The sequence below is a fragment of the Mauremys mutica genome, chromosome 1 (genome assembly GCF_020497125.1).
Source record: "Mauremys mutica isolate MM-2020 ecotype Southern chromosome 1, ASM2049712v1, whole genome shotgun sequence".
NCBI lineage: Eukaryota > Metazoa > Chordata > Testudines > Geoemydidae > Mauremys > Mauremys mutica.
This window is the reverse complement of record NC_059072.1, coordinates 249,162,105-249,180,570: the sequence shown is the minus strand read 5'-3', so window position 1 is coordinate 249,180,570 and position 18,466 is coordinate 249,162,105. Positions and strand designations below refer to the sequence as shown.

The 18,466-nt window shown below is 38.8% G+C and overlaps 1 long non-coding RNA gene across 1 annotated transcript; it reads right to left on the bottom strand.

The window, feature by feature from the left end:
- Positions 1-4,422: 4,422 nt before the first annotated feature.
- LOC123364423 lies at positions 4,423-13,297 on the bottom strand. The gene is made up of 3 exons (XR_006577102.1): positions 13,019-13,297; positions 10,355-10,467; positions 4,423-4,568 (listed from the first exon to the last, which is right to left on the bottom strand). It is a non-coding gene; the product is annotated as an uncharacterized LOC123364423 (long non-coding RNA).
- Positions 13,298-18,466: the final 5,169 nt, after the last annotated feature.

Below are 18,466 nucleotides of genomic sequence, written 5' to 3'. Positions count from 1 at the left end.
GTTTCTCTCATCCCTGAGACACATAATGCAAGCAATTAATACAAATAAAACATATTTACTATATTTTAAGTTAAATTAGTTCAGCAGAGGAAAGTTGCATAGTTTTCTGGTATATGGCTTCTGACAGCATAAAGTTTATTATTATAATATGGAGGTATACCTATCTCAGAACTGGAAAGGACCTTCAAAGGTCATTGAGGCCAGTCCCCTGCCTTCACACCAGGACCAACTACTGATCCCTAAATGGCCCCCTGAAGGATTAAACTCACAGCCCTAAGGTTAACAAGCCAATGCTCAAACCACTGAGCTATCCCTCCCACAATGTGTTAGGTGTTGGGTAAGTGATATAGCCACTCTATCATGGCAGCAGCTTCCAAAGACATCAAGCGCATCCATTCACCGAGACAATAAAGAGAACCGTCCATAACCAGATGGCATGCTGATTGTTCTTGAGCTTCACAGAGGCTAGATAAGGAGCTCAAGAAGCCCCAGTTAAACCACCCCTGGCCACAATCTATTCTGTCGTAATGAAGAAGAATCTTTCTGGTCATATGGTTGTTCTGGGGGGCATGTATGAGCTGATCCGAAGAGATTAGAGGATGTGGATCTAACTTATCGATTTGGCAAGAAGTGTAACATTCATCCAAAATATAGTCCCGCACAATCTGTTGCTGCTGTTCCTTAGAAAGGTTGTATCTGACGTACTGTCTGAGAGGCTCAACTATTTCAGAAAAGGTGCATCTTGATTTAAGCCAGCATTTTTTTTATGTGGCACTGAGATTGAATTGTGAACTCAGCTGTCTTGATAGTTGTCTGCGTGCAGTAATGTGACCAGCGTCCTGCCTTCATGCCTAATCACTGGGGGACCAAATCCAGCCAGGACTAGAAGTTTGGACACTGGAGTTTCAGTCCTTTGAACAGGGCTAAGGCAAAATCAGCTAATGTCTAAAACATGAAACTTGGTATGTATACAGCTCTCATTGAAAACCAGTGCCCTTTTGCACAGTTTGGGGATTTGAATTTTTTTAAATCACATCTCAGTATGCTCAGTGGTTTTAGCTAACATTTTAGCAGAGCCTAATAAGGCTCATCCCATTTTGTAAAAACACTACCCATTTTCTCTGCACAATCTGCCAGGGGTTGCTGCTTAGGCAATTTGCATGGGATGAATGTAAATATCTCATTGAAACTCAAGATTGGTACAAGCCTCATAATTCATATGTTCATTTTGAACCCATACTCCCTTATTGTGAAAGGGCTGTTTGGTTCAGGCTATTACCAAGATAGGAGTCATTTGCAGAATTGTAGATATAGATGAGTTTGAAATTTTGAACATCCCCAAAGTTTTCTTTAGGTAAGTGGTTTTGGCTCAGGCCCATCTCTAATTGAAACACTTACAACAAAAATGTCCAAATACTCCATTAAGGCAAGTAAAATGTCATTAGTGTGGAAATTTTTTTCTTTCATAAACTTCATCATAAAAGTAAAGGGTGGCCAAATAGATTTTGTTCCTGGGCTGGTAAAATTTTGTGACAGTTTTGCAAGGCTGTTTTCTCCAGATAAAGCAAGAAGAGCAGCAAAAGAGGAAACTTATTGTTCCACATTTCATTTGCCTGAGTACGCTGTGAACTGAAGAACCTAACTGGGACCATTAAACACCAACATCAATAAGCAAAGGTAATTAAAAAAATCTTTAAAAACAAAGCCTGGAAATGAAATTTAAAATGTACACTGGTTAAATATATTGTGTAATTGCTGTTTACAGTATGTTGTCAAAATGCCACATACTGGGTGTGTGTTATGTGGTGATGCTGTTGGACCGTAACATTTTTCCTTTTACCTGATTTTATTTAGGATTATTTCAATGCAATATAACATTGCACTAATTTGCCTTTTTGCATTTAGTATTTTAGTATAAATATATTATATAATATATAGTATTATATATTATAACATATATATATATCCTTCCTCCAAATTGACCATAAATACACACTAGCTAACTTTCTGTAGTGCAGTAATGATGATGTATGACACTTGTGTTTATTATTATGCATTTACATTGTTAAGAAAAGTGACATGTGTGATGAATCTTTGACTTTTAACTAATAACTTAAAAAGGTAAATTTAATTGACTAACTTATTCCTACTCCACAAAAACAATGATTTGGCATTTGCTGGTGCCTTTTTATAAACGGTTGAATGTAATGCTAATAAAAGAATAGTGTCTGAATGGTGCATCAGGCAATGCAACTACATAATTTGCCAAAGGGACAGGTGCTAACAAGTGTTTTGCTTTTCTTTGACAGAGTGGTTACTGTGCAGTGAATATCTGACCTTTGCTTTAAAGTTTTGGTTTATAATATAATGTTGATAATGTCATCTGAGCAGATTTGCCTGGGCTGCTGAAAGAAAGCAGCAAACCTTTTTTCTTTTTTAATTCTGAAAGAAACAACAGTACAAAAATAAGAGAGATGTCCATTCCTTTATATTTTAAAGGTTAAAAATATTAGGCTGCTGTGCTTTACACACACACACACACACACACACACACACACACGTTTACTCACAGGTAGCAAGGCATTATGCACTGACATCCATCCAAAAACTAGGCTTTGTCATGACCTGCATGCAGTTGAGCACCAGGGAAGCCATGAGCAGCCTGTCCCTCTGATTATATGGTCTGTGGAGAACAAGGGATTTAAAAGAAATGAAGCCAACATTAGCTGTTGGTTTAAGTAGAATTGGTTGGCTATTGCCAGAATTTACAATACAAAAGGATGTCCATTGCCAGCATTTGAAATATAAAGGGGTCTTGCCAAAAAGCATGATTGGCCTGAGTCAGAGCTCCTTAGTACTATTTCTGGGAAAGGCACTTTTCAAAGGAGGGACTGGGGTTATTGTACACAGTGTAATTACAATGTGTGGCTAAGTACTAAATCCTTCTTCCCACAAAAAGACACTAACAAAGCTGGCTGAATAGCCGCTATCTACTCTTCTGTCTGACTTGTAAAATGTGAATAAACCTTTTCCAAGCTTGACACTAATCACAGTATTCCATCCTTCTCAGTGCCTTGAAGATTCATGGGAAATGGAAAGGAGACAATACTACATGATGCTTCTTTATTACAAAACCATGGTAGGGACTCCATCATAGAAGTATAAAACACTTCTTATGATCAGCCTGATTTCTGACTCCTCCTCTGACTTCCACAAGTGTCTTTCCCACTTCAACTATGTGGTCTGCTGCCAGAGAAAATGTTTCGGGAGTGGAGATGAAGGGGCAGAGTTTGAGGAAGATTTGACCCATCCTTTATAGAAGTATAATATTAAATAATTAATAATAACAATGAGAATAATTATAAATCTACATTTTGCACTGTCTGTATCAAGACCAGAGTGTTCTAGGAAGCTGAACTGCCAAGTGTGATGACTAACAACAATAAAAGTAGACAAAATGCAAAAAAAAAAAAAAGTGACCATTGTCAAAATTCTTTTTACATTTTTTCAATGAAATTAGAAACAGTCAACTATCAAAATTTTGAAACTTAAAAATATTCTACCAGCTCTGTAGTATTAGAAAACCACATCACAAAAGTGTGAAAATGTCATCAAAATTTTCTAGGTGATGGTCAGAAACTAAAAATACTGATAAAATTTGTTGAAAATTTGAATTTTGGAAAATGTTGATCAGTTGTGGTCAAGATACTCACATATTTTTACCAGTTCATGTGTTTAAGCAGCTCTGCTGGAATTTCAGGCATCCAGCTGCAGTGGGAGAAGCAAGCAGCAAATTCCTCTGCTATATCTCCTCCTGGGCACTTAGGACCAGTGTGATGTTTGTAAGCAGGCAGCCAGTCTCTCTCTCTTCCTCCTCTCTCAGTGGCACTGCTCCCTCCAGTAGGAAGCAGAATGGTGTAGAAGGGATGGAGAGACAGAGGAAGAAGACAGCCAGCAAGACTCACAATTAGGGCCTAATATCACCCTTCCAAGCTTGTTGCCACGGTAAGTACGCAGTCACACTGTAATCACCCTCCTGAGGGGACAGTGGAGGAGAAATCTAGTTAAGAACTTTACAAATACTAATTAGTCAGCAAAGACACTCCTTAAATAGACACTATCATTTTTGACCTGGGGCCCAAATGCATGAGCTCCACATTTTGCCACATCCCAACCTGCCTAGTAAGTGAGAGTCACAAAGGCAACTTCCAAGTCTGGGTCTCCCAGTCACTGGAACAACTTAAGTATATTGTTTCTTAAAAAAAAAATCATATCTATAGTGTGCAAATTCCATTTTAAGTAGACAAAGTCCTAATAGGGCCAGAACATGTTGAACATTCGTCAAAAACAAAATTAGAACAGAATTCTGTATCACAAATACAAATTAAAGCCATCTGCCAATTTTGTAAAATACTTCACCTAAAGATCTTGTAATTTTTCTTGTAATCAAGAAATGAGTATAAAAGGCAACCTACCTCTTAAACAACCTTTCTTTGATGAGTTTAGTAGGAATCATATTTTCTAGTAACTGCTAACTGTCCGAGAACTATCTCCTTGCTGATGTTTTGCTTCAAAGAGAACATTGGTAACATGTTTGCAGAGAACGGCCACACTTTTTGTACTATTTATTAGTTTGTTTTAGGTCAACAGAGAGCTTCTGAAACATACCTTTTCCTTTTTATCTTATAAACCGTCAGAGAGTTCTCAAATAAGCACAATTTACAGTTTGTTATCCTAAAATAAAATAAGGATATATTCCTAAATTGATAGAAATTGCATAGCACCAAATGAGAAATAGGGATTTTTTATTCTCTCTTTTATACATGCCTGTCTCTATGTCTATAAACATATGTTTGCACATACTGTGTATTGATAGATTAACATATAAAATTACAATATTGCATTTGCAACACTGTACTTAACGTTGTGTCTGCATTTTTACTTCAGGGGTTTATATCTCAGCCATAAAAATTATCTGTAGGCTGAAACTTGGCATAGATTGTCAAGCTAGGATTTTTTTATATCTTAATTTTTTTTGCAAAATTAGAAGAAAATTTCCAGCAAACACTCTCTCTCTCCCCATCATTTCCTCACTCCCTTGCAGAGCCAAAAGAGGCTTGGGGAAAGATCCTGAATGGTGTCAATTTGGCATAGCTGAACTGAATTCCATGGAGCTAGGGTAATTTTCACCAGCCCTCTGTCTTTTGACATGAAATGTTGCAATCTATTAGCGATAAAGGTGGAATACATCATTTGTCTATTTTTGATCATTTAAAGAACACATTATTTCCTTTAAATCATCATCTTTGTGCATGTAGGACAGCCTTGCTTACCAAAAAATCCATACTGAATTTTAGCAGAAAATATTAGGATAAATTGAGTAAGGAGCAAAACTCATCCCTAACGCCCAGTAGCTGCTTTTGGTGTTTGGGAGCCATGCAAGGGTTTCTGCAATAGGTTTCTGGTGTCTCCCATGAACAAGCCCATGCCTCCTCTCCTGCCCCTTGTGCATCATCTTTCTGCCCCCTGCTTCCATGGAAAAGGGGCTAGATTTGTTCCTTTACTGCATATATGTGATAATAATACCAGCATCAGACTACCATAGTTGCTCAGATCAATGCTACTTTCAATCTGCTAACTTTACATGTTAGCGTTTATAGCAATAGAGCTTAATCGTTTAAAAGGAAACAGCGTGGCCTATTGGGCAAAACATTGACTTTAATAACATCACAAAGTGCAATGCAGATTTACTCAGATGTGCATAGAGAAAACCTGTTGAGGACAGTTAGGCACAGAACACATATTTCTAACATGACTGTTTTTGTACACATGTGTCGTCAGCCAATCTCTCTGGTAAACAATAAATGTATGTAAACACTGTACATAGAACACATAAATAATCAGTATACCCGGCATGATAAATTCTGCCTTCTGCTAATGGATGTGGGTGCAGGAAGTGGAGACTGAGTCTCCCCCTGCATTAGATGGAAGGCAGAATCCTACCATAGCTCAGAAGAGTGGGAAAGAGATGAGCCAGGCCTGCTGATAGTGGGGGGCAGAGTGAGGGCAGCCAGCTTCAGCTGTGTTACTGAGCATGCTCAGCCGGTGTGCTTAGACAAAATGCAGAGATAAAAATTCTCGATACTTTAAATGACTGCTTCATGGAGCAGCCGGTATGGGAACCCACAAGGGGAGAGGCAACTCTAGATTTAATCCTGAGTGGAGCGCAGGAGCTGGTCCAAGAGGTAACTAAAGCAGGACTGCTTGGAAATAGTGACCATAATACAATAGCATTCAATATCCCTGTGGTGGGAAGAACATCTCAACAGCCCAACACTGTGGCATTTAATTTCAAAAGGGGGAACTATGCAAAAATGAGATGGTTAGTTAAACAGAAGTTAAAAGGTACAGTGTCTAAAGTGAAATCCCTGCAAGCTGCATGGGCGCTTTTTAAAGACACCATAATAGAGGCCCAACTTCAATGTATACCCCAAATTAAGAAACACAGTAAAAGAACTAAAAAAGAGCCACCGTGGCTTAACAACCATGTAAAAGAAGCAGTGAGAGATAAAAAGACTTCCTTTAAAAAATGGAAGTCAAGTCCTAGTGTGGCAAATAGAAAGGATCATAAACACTGCCAAATTAAGTGCAGGAGTATAATAAGAAAAGCCAAAGAGGAGTTTGAAGAACGGCTAGCCAAAAACTCCAAAGGTAAAAACAAAATGCTTTTTAAGTACATCAGAAGCAGGAAGCCTACTAAACAACCAGTGGGGCCTCTTGATGATCGAGATACAAAAGGAGCGCTTAAAGACGGTAAAGTCATTGCGGAAAAACTAAATGGATTCTTTGCTTCAGTCTTCACGGCTGAGGATGTTAGGGAGATTCCCAAACCTGAGCTGGCTTTTGTAGGTGACAAATCTGAGGAACTGTCACAGATTAAAGCGTCACTAGAGGAGGTTTTGGAATTAATTGATAAACTCAACATTATCAAGTCACCGGGACCAGATGGCATTCACCCAAGAGTTCTGAAAGAACTCAAATGTGAAGTTGCAGAACTATTAACTAAGATTTGTAACCTGTTCTTTAAATCGTCTTCAGTACCCAATGACCGGAAGTTAGCTAATGTAACACCAATATTTAAAAAGGACTCTAGAGGTGATCCCGGCAATTACAGAGTGGTAAGTCTAATGTCAGTACCAGGCAAATTAGTCGAAACAATAGTTAAGAATAAAATTGTCAGACACATAGAAAAACATAAACTGTTGAGCAATAGTCAACGTGGTTTCTGTAAAGGGAAATTGTATCTTACTAATCTATTAGAATTCTTTGAAGGGGTCAAAAAACATGTGGACAAGGGGGATCCGGTGGACATAGTATACTTAGATTTCCAGAAAGCCTTTGACAAGGTCCCTCACCAAAGGCTGTTACATAAATTAAGCTGTCATGGGATAAAAGGGAAGGTCCTTTCATGGATTGAGAACTGGTTAAAAGACAGGGAACAAAGGGTAGGAATTAATGGTAAATTCTCAGAATGGAGAGGGGTAACTAGTGGTGTTCCCCAAGGGTCAGTCCTAGGACCAATCCTATTCAATTTATTCATAAATGATCTGGAGAAAGGGGTAAACAGTGAGGTGGCAAAGTTTGCAGATGATACTAAACTGCTCAAGACAGTTAAGACCAAAGCAGACTGTGAAGAACTTCAAAAAGATCTCACAAAACTAAGTGACTGGGCAACAAAATGGCAAATGAAATTTAATGTGGATAAATGTAAAGTAATGCACATTGGAAAAAATAACCCCAACTATACATACAATATGATGGGGGCTAATTTAGCTACAACGAGTCAGGAAAAAGATCTTGGAGTCATCGTGGACAGTTCTCTGAAGATGTCCATGCAGTGTGCAGAGGCGGTCAAAAAAGCAAGCAGGATGTTAGGAATCATTAAAAAGGGGATAGAGAATAAGACTGAGAATATATTATTGCCCTTATATAAATCCATGGTACACCCACATCTCGAATACTGTGTACAGATGTGGTCTCCTCACCTCAAAAAAGATATACAGGCACTAGAAAAGATTCAGAAAAGGGCAACTAAAATGATTAGGGGTTTTGAGAGGGTCCCATACGAGGAAAGATTAAAGAGGCTAGGACTCTTCAGCTTGGAAAAGAGGAGACTAAGGGGGGATATGATAGAGGTATATAAAATCATGAGTGATGTTGAGAAAGTGGATAAGGAAAAGTTATTTACATATTCCCATAATACAAGAACTAGGGGTCACCAAATGAAATTAATAGGCAGCAGGTTTAAAACAAATAAAAGGAAGTTCTTCTTCACGCAGCGCACAGTCAACTTGTGGAACTCCTTACCTGAGGAGGTTGTGAAGGCTAGGACTATAACAGCGTTTAAAAGAGAACTAGATACAATCATGGTGGTTAAGTCCATAAATGGCTATTAGCCAGGATGGGTAAGGAATGGTGTCCCTAGCCTTTGTTTGTCAGAGGATGGAGATGGATGGCAGGAGAGAGATCACTTGATCATTGCCTGTTAGGTTCACTCCCTCTGGGGCACCTGGCATTGGCCACTGTCGGTAGACAGATACTGGGCTAGATCAACCTTTGGTCTGACCCAGTACAGCCGTTCTTATGTTCTCATGTGTGAGCATGTGATCATGCTCAGTGGAAGCCAAGCAGCATGCATCTCCTCTGGAGTGGGAGGTAGCTAGGACATGTTACTTTTCCCCATAAGGTGTGATCTGATGCAAAAGGTGATGAGTCCTGCCTCCTAGCAGGCTAGTGCATATGCTGCAGTATGTTCTGGCTGAGAACAGAACAGGATGCACTTCGCTCCTGCACAGAAGCAAAGCACAGTATGTGCCACATCACAAACCTCCAGCCTGTTGTGAGGTATCTTGCCCTGCAGCAGCCGGATGTTCTTTGCCAGTGTGCGTGATCAGACTCCTTGTGCCAACTACCTCCAACAACAGGCATTATTAGCCTTAACATGTAACATATGTGCACTCAATAGAATAATGCACATAGCTAAATAGGTGTAAGGCATGTGCTTTAATACAAGCCTAAGTATTGATAGAACAGAATTGCTCACTCAGACTAAATAACGTGTTGCATCACTTTCCATAAAGCATTTTATTTGTCTTCATTCAACATCGAAGCCTCAAATAAATCCATGTATCTAATGTATTTTAATTAAGCAGAGGGCGGATAAAGAGTTTTCCTCTCAGAATCCCCAGCTGCACTCTACTGCTCTCATCAATGGGAGCAAAACTAAGAAACCTCCTTCACTGTTAACGGTAATTTTAGCTACGGTAATTTATTTTCATTTCCATTTCCATAATGGTGGGATATTGGTTCATTATTGACCAAAACAGCTTTATATTATAATAAACTAGATCACCAAGACCAACTGTTTGCATGTACCACTGGAGGTCTCATCAAAGAACTGACACAGCCTGATCCACTTAGCTTTGAGATCACAGCTCACATTTTATAGATTGGCCAGCTGTAGAATCACAGAAGCTCTGAGTGTTTCCTTGTAGAGCCAAGGACATAATGTATGCATTTTCGCCTATCCCATGACTTAGAACAATAGTTTCATGTCACATTGTCTGTTAGGTGGGTAAGTGGTGATTATGAAATACTATAAATCACTAAGGGTATGGGTACACACAATAAAACACCCATGCCAGCTGACTTGGGCTCGTGGGGCTCAACGTGTGGGGCTGTTTAATTTTGATGTAGATGTATTGGCTCAGGCTGCAGCCCGAGCTCTGGGATCCTCCCATCTTGCAGGGTTCTAGAATCAGGGCTCCAGACGAAGCCCAGATGTCTAGACTGCAGTTAAACATCCCCCCAGCCTGAGCCTCGTGAGCCTGAGACAGCTGGCATGGGTCAGCCGTGGCTTTTTAATTGAGTGTAGACTTACCCTAACTGTTCAAGAGAGGAAGGCAAAGATGTGCTTATAATCAGAAAATAATATATCTAACAAAACATTCACTTTTCCAACTATGAAGTTGATTAAACATTTTTCCTAGAGAAAACAAACAAACAAAGAAACAGCTTCTCCCCCCCCGCCCCGCCTCCCAAATCAGCAAACTCCTTTGCCCACATCAGATTAGTCCACTGTACAGGCAAAGCTACTCTGTACTCATTCGTTAGAAATTGGCCTTACACAATGAGGAAACTGGTAATAGTTGTTGGACTCCTGACTCGTCTGTATGCTTTCTCAGAGTCTTCAAATGGAGCCAGTATGCTTTCCAGGAAAACATAAATTCAAAATCCAAGCAAACAACTGTCCCAAAAGTCATTGCAAAGTCACTCTCAGTCATATTCGACCTACCTGTATTGGTCATGTACTGAATGGAAATCAGTTGTCCTAGAATGATGTTGGTCAGCTCCTTGAAGCATCCTCCAAAATGTCTCCATTATCTCCTTTAACGAGGGCAGGCTCATCTGCAAGTGATGGACATTACAGAATTAATTCGCTTGTAAGTTTAGGACAATTAACGTTAAGAGATTAATCTGTATAAATGAGTTTTTTCCCAATAACTACTCTTAGATAGCAAGCAAAGAGACATGCTAAGAACAAGGAAAGAGTATAGAATACTGTTTCGGGGGAGACTTTCAAAGACACAAGTGGTAATTATGCAACTAACTGTCATTGAAAGTCATCGGGAGTTGGGCACCTCACTGTAATTTGTCCTTTTGAAACCCTGCCTCTAAAATGCTACATTTTTTGCTTGATTTAAATAAGGTCATTATTCAGATACCACAGTGTTATGTGTTTAAAGGAAAGACAAAGATGGATACATAGATAATCTAAGCATTTCCTTAGAACTGTAAATTGTTGTATGCTAGTTATATTGAATTAGATAGTCCCATAACACATTCATGAATAGCTCCTCCTGAATAGCTACTGAAAGATACTTTGAAATCACCTGGTAAAGAGGTCTATGGCTGGGGTTTGTAGAAGAAAAGGGATTTAAATAACTTATACTTTTTTAAAGCAGGATATGAAGGAAAGTATGTGACCAGCAAAGGGAAGGATATTTGAAGTCTAGGGAAAGCAAGGTTGGAAAGTGAGAGTGGGAAAAGGAGACAAAGGGAGAATTAAAAAGAGAGAGACTATGCAGAACACAGGAAGGAGGAGGAGATGAGAGCAAAAATATAGTCAGAGGCAGGACTGTGTGGAGCCTTGAATGTGAGGCCAAGTAGCTTGAATTGTATATGGTAAAGTATAAGGAGCCAGTGAAGGTACTTAAGTTGGGAGGAGATGGGTTAATAAAGCCCAGAAACAGAACTCTCTAACTCAGCTCTCATTTATTGTATTAATTTAGCCTAATAACTTCATACATCTCACATAATGCACCTATAGTAAGTATTTAATGCATGGAGGAAAATGTTTCTCTGACCCACTTGTGCAGAGCCAGATTAACCTTTTGTGGACCCCAGTGCCTAGACATGGCCCTGCCTCCTCCCCAACCCCCCCCCCACCGCTTGCATGGGGTGGGGAGCTGAGAGGAGCGAATAGCAGGTAGGATCTCGGGGGGAAGAGACCAAGCGGGGGTGGTGCCTTGGGGCAGAGTGCAGGTGGAGCCGGGGGCGGCAGGTCCATGGTCTGGGCACCATGGCCCCTTCTGAGTATGGGCCTGGTGCCATTGTAAATCGATACTGCACTTGTGATCAATATGGCTTGAAACATGAGGACTCATAGCACATCCCTCTGGCCCCTGTGAAAGATGTACATGTAAGGTGCATGTGCGCTGCGTGTGTATGTACAGTACACTTCTAAATACTGCACCGATCTTTCTGAAAATCTACAGTGATAGAAATTAAAAAAACTTCCAGCAGGACCCTTGGGCCCTTGTGGAGTCCCACTAGGGTGACCAGACATCCCAATAATATTGAGATTGTTTCAATATTAGAGGCTTTGTCTTATATATGCAACTATACTCCAACTATCACCGGGAAAAAACGTGTCCTGATTTTTCACATTTGCTATCTGGTCACCCTAAGTCCCACTGACCTCAGTGGGATTCTGCAGGGATTCAAGGGTCCACACTAGTGTTTCCTATTGCAGGACCACGGCAAGAACAAAATCAGCCTTTTGCTTTAGGGAGTGGAAAGTTATTTTGCTGACTAGTGTAAACCAAAGCAATGATGGGTTTTGCAAAGAACTTTAGATGCTTTACAATAAATCTGGATGTGCTTAAAAATCCCATAAGAGTTTTAAAAAAAATCTGGATGTGTTTTCTCAAGTAACTATTTAAAGCATATTAGAGTTTATTTAATTGCACTGGGATTTTTCAAAGCATATCAGGGCAAAACAGCAGACTATAGGCCCCAATATGCTAATTAATAGCTAGCTAGACCCCTGAAATAAACCTGCAACACTTCATTAATCAGACAGTAATTGAATTGGCACAGTACTTCTGTGCAAACTATATACAGATTGAAATACCAGTCTTGACAAGGGTGAGGGCAACTTTCTTCACAAGAGTATGTTTTTGGACATTGAATTTACATTGTTCAGTGGGCAGTTGGCCTTCATATTTCATTTTCTGCTCAGAAAATCCCACATGACTGAGCCCAGTGAAATATTCCACATGCTGCCATGGTCTTTGAGGTAAGTACCTTTCAATGGCGACAAGATCAGCTCAGTGCAAAAGAACAAATCAGAATTGATACATTTACTTCGTCACCTAAAGACATCTGCCAATTAATGTGATTATAAAATAACAGTGTTGAACAGATGTTTCATTTGCTAAGTTTATATTTGACTGTTTGAAAGCTAACTACCTGGGGATTTAACTGACAAATACTTACAGCTTTGCTTATGAAAAATGAAACAATAAATTTTCCTGCAGAATTGATGAAGTATAATTCTGGATATTGATTGCCCATAGTAAGAACTCAGTGAGGAGCTGATTGCCCCTAAAGGAAGAGAACAACAAAAAAAAGGTACTTTAAGCTGTTTGCTATGAAGTGATCATTAAGTATATACCCATGCTGTTGTGTGAGCTTCGGTGAGTCACTAGGCCTCCGGGTCTCTGTTCTCCTTCCCATGGAGGTCAGTGGGATTGTTCGCAATCTTAAAGTTAAGTACTTCTTTAAGTGTTTTACTGAACTGGGTCCTGAGTGCCTGCCAGTTTTCAAGTCTCCATCATCTTCTGCTGAGGTGCTAGAGCTGGTCTAAAAAGATTGTAATTTCTGTTTTGTCTTAGCTGAATTTTATTCACTTTCTATGCTCGCAGCCATTTTGATGAAGCTTTCAGAAAAAAAAATCCACTGCAAGCATGCATATCAAATTTCAGCTGTAAAGTAAGAGAGAGAATTTATAGGCAACAGAAAATGACCCATGATAATGAAAGCAGTTGGCCATCCTTAATTAACTATAAGCATTGACACTTACACCAGCTATAATGTTTGTGCACTCAGTGTACTTCACAACCCCAAGAAGCTGAATTCGCATGCCAAGATGAAACCAATAAGCTATAGTAAAAGGAAAAGAGTAAATCTTAATGTATTGTGTATGCCTATGAAGGAACCAATAATGAATTGATTTTGGGTTAGAGGAAACTAGGAAAGCAAACAGCTGTGATACTCACATCATTTATCAGAGGAAGCTACAGATCTTTGATCTAAAAAACAAAGAAAACTACCTAGTGTTTTTTTCAACAAACAGTTTAAACCGATTAGGTAGTTTGAACTTCCATGGCTGTTTAGGGAAACAGTATCCTTGGAGCTGGCTTGTTAACAAAAACTACTGTAACACTTTGGGGAATATATTCTCTAGCTATCTGATTTCTTCTAATCATTGTCCTCTTTCACTTGAGAATTTCCCATTATTCAGGAACATATGGACTAAACATTTCTTCAGTAATCATGTCTGAACAAAGTAATCATTCCCTCATTAACCAATTATTCCTCAGAATCAAATGAAACAGACATATTTGCTAAGACAATTTTCATTAATAAACCCTATGGAACCATACCTAACATATCTCCCATTCAAATGGCTTAATTCAAAGACCTCTGTGTAGATAACAAAGAGGGATTCTTGTTTTACACTAACAGTAAATGATCTCAGGAACAAGGTTAGAGATGGAATGAATACCAGATTAAAGAAAAAAGTAATGTTAAAAGAGCAGTAATTACTGGTTAAGTTATTTAGCCTTTTGTGTGCTGTGAGTCTCTCCAGTATGCTCAAAACTTTTCGTACAAATCTGTTGATTTCAAAGACACTGTAAGAGCAGTGGGAACACAGGCTGACTAAAGGGCTTTGTGTGATAGCTGGATGGTGTGTGTGGGGAGGGCAATTGGTGATGCATGTACACAGCCAAACAAAATAAAAAAACAAGAGAATTTTTCTAACCACCAAGGAGGAATACAGACTGCTGCTGTGGTAGCACTGCGTATGATATTTCAGAAACCACTCACTTAAAGTGTATCCAAATGAATCTTGGAAAACTGCATGTTATTTGGATTTTTAAATAGCTGATGAAAAATCTGACATTGAGGAGTTAAAAGAAGAGCGTATCTAGCACATTTGTTTTTAATTACTTGTTGCACACAGTAGTTTGAGACACCTGTTCAGATACCATTCAGTTCTATGACAGGGCAGAAACTTCTTTACAACACCAGAAAACAATGTCATTTTATCCCAGCCTCTTTCATTTGACTACTGAAACAGATAGTACTGAAATACAATGCACTCCCTCTTAAAGACATTGCCATGGACTCTGCATTCTTCAGTTCTTTTCTCATCCAGAAGTATGCATGTACCTATCTGAGAGTTATGTTGTAAGGTTAATTAGTTAAAGAGCCAAATCCTTCAGCCCTTACTTGGGTAGAATTCCCAAGGACTCAAGGTGATGGCCCATAACTTGAGAAGCACTTTGAAAATGTAAAGCTCTACTTAAGTGCTACATATTATCATCAGCATCTATTTCTGATTTACAATTTGTAGTCTTCCTGATCCCCATACTAACTTGAATATCTATTTGCAGTGGGAAACAACAGGTATGACTGATTTTTTTTACGCATCAGATTCTTCACCATTCTGTCTCCAGTATTTTACAATGCTTTAATTTTTATTGTTGTCTTCACTGGGAACAAAGAAGGTGTTATTTGGTGTTGTAACTTCTGGCCCAACTGGCAACAGACTTCAGATTGCCAATCTCGAGAACAGCTAGGATACATACACCAAAAATATCTTCAAAGTTGTTCATATAGTCTAACAACCTGAATTTGTAATCAGGTTATCCTGTTAGTGGAAGGGTGCTGATTTCAAAATCCTTACATTAATTTCATTTCCCTGTCTGTAAGTCAGAATGTTTCAGCCTATTCCTTTGTTATACATTCATGAGCACCAATGGCAAAATGGCCAATGGCAAAATGGTGATGACAGCTGTCATTCAATTGAGAAAGATGTAAAAACAGTTTTATCCATTGCCCCTTGAGCTCAGGATCTGGACACTTGATGCAGGACTACAGTTTTGTGCCTGGAATTTTCTATATATGGGTACCCCCTCACTGGCCAACTGATTCACAGCTGTCTTTACTAAGGGATTCCTAGATAAAGTCAGTATATACTTTTTTTTAAAGCACAAACCATTCATTTCCATATCTGGTTTTATTTTTGAGATAATGACAGTAATCATTTATCCTTATATTTTAGAGGCATTCTCCTCATGTTATTATAGTGTTGTCTAACAGTCACCATAGTTCAGGATCAGCCATCATTTCTATGAAAAACAAATAAGTAGCCTTTAAAAATCTACTCAGGTATGAAGTTTGGCATACATGGCCTTAGCATGACAACAATTAAAACAAAAACTTTGTTTAACGCAGTTGGCTATTAAATCAGGGCAGGGCAAAAAATGTGTTTGTGGATTCAAAGAGATATATTTTTAACACTTCAAAGTCTTCTATTATAACACAAAATTAGACAGATGCTTAGTCCATAATCCTTTTAATATCTGAATTTGCAGAAGAGATCAAATAGTGCAAGGCGGGATAGTAATGAAACTCCTAGTGATGCTTATAGGAATTGAGTTGCTAAATCTTTGTACACCAATTTTAAAATTTAAGATTTTTTGTAAGTAAACCTTGATATATTGGGGATTTATAATCACCTGCTTGATACATTGGGTAGACAGCAAATACAATACTTTTTCAGTACACCTCTATGACATGTACTAGTTATGGGTGCTATAGTATTACATATTTTATAGATAAGTTAGACTCAGACTCATAGACTTTAAGGTCAGAAGGGACCATTATGATCATCTAGTCTGACCTCCTGCACAACGTAGGCCACAGAATCTCACCCATCCACTTCTATAACAAACCCCTAGCCTATGCCTGAGTTAATGAAGTCCCCAAATTGCGGTTTGAAGACCTCAAGCTGCAAAGAATCCTCCAGCAAGTGACCCGTGCCCCATGCTGCAGAGGAAGGCGAAAAACCTCCAGGGCCTCTGCCAATCTGCCCTGGAGGAAAATTCCTTCCCAACCCCAAATATGGCGATCAGTTAAACCCTGAGCATGTGGGCAAGACTCACCAGCCAGCACCCAGGAAAGAATTCTCTGTAGTGACTCAGATCCCAACCCATCTAACATCCCACCACAGACCACTGGGCATACTTACCTGCTGATAATCAAAGATCAATTGCCAAATTAATTGCCAAAATTAGGCAATCCCATCATACCATCCCCTCCATAAATTTATCAAGCTTAGTCTTAAAGCCAGATATGTCTTTTGCCCCCACTACTCCCCTTGGAAGGCTGTTCCAGAACGTCACTCCTCTAATGGTTAGAAACCTTCATCTAATTTCAAGTCTAAACTTCCTAGTGTCCAGTTTATATCCATTTGTTCTTGTGTCCACATTGTTACTAAGCTTAAATAATTCCTCTCCCTCCCTAATATTAATCCCTCTGATATAATTATAAAGAGCAATCATATCCCCCCTCAACCTTCTTTATGCAGCTACTTAGTTATGCAGTTATGCAGCTACTATTTTTAAATTAATTTTCTACTCACATATTGTACCATAATTGTTCCAGGGTTATTATGACAAACTGAGATCCATAATCTACACATTAAGTATCCTTAATAGTGTTCATTGATATGATAGACTAATGATTTGGAAGGCAAACATGTCAATGGTCTGGGGGTTAAAGACTCTCTATGTACTGATTCATATGGTAGATTGTTACAGTTCTGGAAGCCTCCTTAGGGTCTGTCTTGACAAAACTCCATCCATACAGACATTAGAAGAGAACCCATTGCAACACATCTTGGCAAACACTTACTAATGCCATCATACTATGGATTCAGGCTCAGATGCCCTATGATGCTTTGCATGACACAATCTTGCAAAGGATTACTAATATACACTGGTATGCAGATATCTGCATATGTGCTTTAATACATGCGTGCCTGAATATATGTATCATGCAATTTAAAAAAAAATATGAAAAGACTAGGAAACTATGTAGCCCAGTCTCTTCTCTGATTTAGCATATGTACCCACAATGTCTTCTTATACAAAATGTGAAGCTTACACTAGTTACTCCTGTTACTGCTTTTTCTCTATACACTGAATATTCCTTTATATAATGATTGATTGTACACTTTGTTTTATATACTGTACTCATTATAGATATTTTTCTAACTTCTTTTGTGTCTGGTCGTTTTCTAGTTTATGTTGATGGTGTTCATTCCTTTTATTTGGAACTAAATGTCACTTGATTCCTCTAATAAGGCCCCAATCCAGCAAAGTACATAAGGATGAGTTTAAATTTAAGTACATCAATTGCCTCTTGACTTAACAGCATTGCTATGGTCACCATTAAAAGTCAGCTACCCAGTAGGCCAGTATTGACTTTGTTACGGTGACCATTAAGCCTCAGTGGGGTCCCCTTTAAGATCATCTTTTCCAAAGAGCACAGACAGTTTCCCTAAAACTCCTAATAAATTAAGAACCTTGAGCCCAAGCATGATTACCCTTTACTGCAACTTTTTCTATTTTAAATTGATATGGCACAGAAGGTGTTAAAATTCTATAAAATACAGCTGGCACAAGAATAAAACAAATGAAAAACTCACAACTAATGGTAGGTTACCAACCTAAGAGAGTGAAATACATATCAATAACTTAGAGGGCAACATAAAAACAACCCACCAAGCCCTTTGCTTAGCCTCTAAGTCCTCTCATTGCTTCTGTAGAAAATTCTAAGAACAGCTGCCAAACTAGTCCAAAGACTAATGAGAGCTGAGTCAGGTGTTTGAAAGCAGCAGTTACTCTCATTTCAGAGAATAGGTTTCAGGTGACAGCGTAATAACCCGAGGAGAAGCTGCCACCTGAAGTTTTCTTGTGGATATATACAGTATATTGTTGACATTTTTCCAAATAGATTTTGAATGCTTCAGTATCAGAGCAGAGTTCAG